Raw genomic sequence first — 3,523 nt, forward strand, 5'->3', positions numbered from 1 at the left:
GAGAGATGAGGGTTTCAAGGCAGTTAACCAGCAAGCAATGAGTGATGGCAGGAGCCCATGCAGAATTAGTACTAAGGAGAGGAATATTAAGTATAACTCATGTTGACCAGGTGTTTCTTTATCAATTTCTCATGCTAACCCTACAACAGAAGTTGTTTTGTATCCCCAAAATAAAGAAGCTAAGAGGAGAGAAATAATAGTAAGGGCACCCTGAGTGCTTCCCTCTCAATCAGTTTTAAGCAGTTGTGGGGTATCCCAACTGTACTCCTGATTGTTTTTATTCTCCTGCATAACTTTTATGCTCAAGAGTTCCCAGAGTAATATGTACCCCTACACAGCCAGAGAAGACAAAACATTAGCCAGAGAGAGGGGTGCTATTAGGAGGTCAATCAGGCCTTCTCAGAAAGGATATACACCATCAGAAAGTTTTCCCTCAGTTCTAAATACAATTTAATCTGTCCTGTCGTCCCCATATATAATGAGAAAGATCATGTGGCTATGTACAAACAGCCTTACCTTGACTTCAAAAGCCTTTGGTGACACTTTTATTTTTCCTGTTTATGAGGCAAAAGACCTTAACTATAAGTTGAAGCAATTGGCCTAAAGGGTCTGCAAAGCTCCTTCTAGCTCTAAAAATTTTGGCTCATAAAAATTTGCAATTGAAGTCAGTAGTAATTAATAAAGGGAATTCAGAAGGAAAAAGTCAGAATCAGTAACACTCTGCGAATATAAAGTGGCACGTGCTACTATAAATAACTGCACACACTTCTTACCTGTGGCGTGAATGAGACAGAATTAATTCTTTTCTTTCCTAAACTTGACTGTGTCCTAGAAGTTTCAATGTATTTTAAATTAAATGTAGATTGACTTTGTATCTAAATCCTGCTGGCTGTCTTCCCATTTCATCTCCTGCTTTGGCGGAGTCGTAGGGATGGTGTAAACACCAAGGTCATCCTCAAAGAGAAACTTAGTGGAGCAGCTGCCACCCAACCTTTACCCTATGACATTATTACCTTTCTACCTTCCTTTCACCCATACCCCTCAAAGTTTATGATGGTGAAACTTGATGAGCATTGGCGAACAAGCTGTCTTTGAAGTAGGTAAATTATAGACAGATTACAGGATTCAATTAGACAGGAGGAGGAGATGTTCAAGGGCAGACTCTCAGTTCCATTGCATAATACTTGCTTGGTTGAAGGCATTGGAATATATCAGGTACATGGGCACAGCTCCTAATCGCAAAAGGATCTAGGTCCACAAAGACAGGATTGGTAAGCCAAGAAATGTCTAGCATGACTCCTACAGAAATGATCAGTAGTTTAGCAGATGGAGAGGAAATGTGTTCAGGTGAGAAGAAGAGTAATACCATTTGCTGAATATTTACTAGAAGCCATGTGTTTTACAAAAAGTTTTTCATTCAATCATTCCCAAAACTGCCCATAGAAGCTATTATTATTATCATTGTGATTAGGAGGAAACAAAGCAGGTGAAGTGCTTTTGTCTCATAGGATTCAACTAATATATGGCAGTGTCTGGATTCAAACTCAGATCTTTTTTACTGTAGATCATGTACTGTTGATTACTGTTCTGCCTCCCCAAGGAGGTACTCACAATAGTGAGTTAAGATTTTAAGATAGGGCCACATGCTGGGTGCTGGTGGCTCATACTTGTAATCCTATCTACTCAAGAGGCTGAGATCTGAGAACTATAGTTCAAAGACAGCTCAGGTAGGAAAGCCCACGAGACTCTTATTTCCAATTAACCACCAGAAAACCAGAAGTGGAGCTGTGGATCAAAGTGGTAAAACACTAGCCTTGTGCACAAGAGCTTAGAGACAGTGCCCAGGCCCTGAGTTCAAGTCCCATGACTGACAAAAAGAACAAAACAAACAAAAAACAGAGTTTAAGGTAAGATTTATGTGGAATGTCAAAGACTGAGTAAGGCACATAGGAAAAACAGGAAGACATATATTGTAACAAATGAAAAAGTCTTATTTACTGGGTGCTAGTGGCTCAGACCTGTAATCCTAATTCCACAGGAGGCTGAGATCTGAAGGTCACTATTCAAGGCCAACCCAGACAGACAAATCCAAGAGACTCTTTTTTTTTTTGAAAGGGGGGCGGTCCAGTCATGGGGCCTGAACTCTGGGCCTGGGTGCTGTCTCTCAGCTACTTCAGCTCCAGGCTAGCACTCTACCACTTGAGCCACAGCGCCACTTCCGGCTTTTTTTTCTTTTTGCTTATGTGGTACTGAGGAATCGAACCCAGGGCCTCAGGCATGCAAGGCAAGCGCTCTGCCACTGAGCCACCTTCCCAGCCCCCAAGAGACTCTTATCTCCAATTAATGGAGAAAATCCAGAAGTGGAGATATGGTTTAGGTGGTAGAGCGCCAGCCTTGAGCAAAAAAAAAGCCAAGAAAGAGCTTGAGGCCCTAAGTACAAGACTCAGTACTGGCACAAAAAAAAAAAAAAATAGAAAAAGAAAAGTCTCAGCAAAATTGGAGATTTTGAAAAGTCCTGAGATTGTGTGTTGGCAGTGGAATGTCCCTTACACCAATGAATGAACAGCACAGGGTACTGGTAGCAAAGGATGAATAACTAGGGAAATAATTTCATAGGGAAATATTGAGTATACCTATGAACTCAATGTGGCAGCATACCTGTGAAAATTCCTTAGCAAATCTGTGTGCAGTCCTGAAGTTCAATGTGATGAATTTTTGCAAAACTGTGTGCATATTACAGAGAGGAATAGTGAGATCTATCTCACAGAGCTGAGTTCAGCTAATTAAAAAGTTGTATTATAGAGCAGTGGATCTTCAACTTGAGCATCCAGCAGAATCCCATGAGAAGCTTATTAAAGTGCAGATTGCTGGGTCCCATTCCTGAGAACTGAATTAAGTAGCTTTGAGGTATGGCTCCAGAATTTGGATTTCTAACTAGCTTCTGGGTGATGCAGATGCAGCCACTTTATGACTACTCTGAGACTGGCAGAGTGGTGTGACTCAGCTTTGAATACGAGGTAAAGGCATTTGCCCTTGAATTTTACCATTTTTACATTCCTACAACCTATGTCACATGTTTTTACTGTCATCAGCTTTGTCTTCCCAACCCTGTTTGGTTGAAGGCCTTACCTTCAGCCAGAATAATCTCTTAAAAACACTAAGTCTGTAGCTGAAGCTGAAGCTCAATAGAACAATTGCATAGCAAGCTCAAGGCCCTGGGTTCCATCCCCAGCACTAAAAAAAATCTGAATAGGTCAATATCAGTGGCTCCTTTTGTCTTTGTGTGATGATGAATGCTGCCCTAGCTCTTTAATTCCCAAGCAGTCTCCTTTATGGGTAACCTTGAAACTCCAGAACAAGTCATCTGGCCTCTTATCTACATCTGGAATTATATCTGGAAGCTCTGTCTTCTCAGGTCCACCTATCCTCATGTGGTTAAATTCATTTTCTATTTTGGATATTATCCTCAAAATCAAGTCTAATGGAAGCCCTTAGACTTTGGCCAATGGACAATGTCCCTCAA

This window comes from Dipodomys spectabilis, unplaced genomic scaffold (assembly GCF_019054845.1).
Source record: "Dipodomys spectabilis isolate Male_0828 unplaced genomic scaffold, ASM1905484v1 ptg000082l, whole genome shotgun sequence".
Lineage (NCBI taxonomy): Eukaryota > Metazoa > Chordata > Mammalia > Rodentia > Heteromyidae > Dipodomys > Dipodomys spectabilis.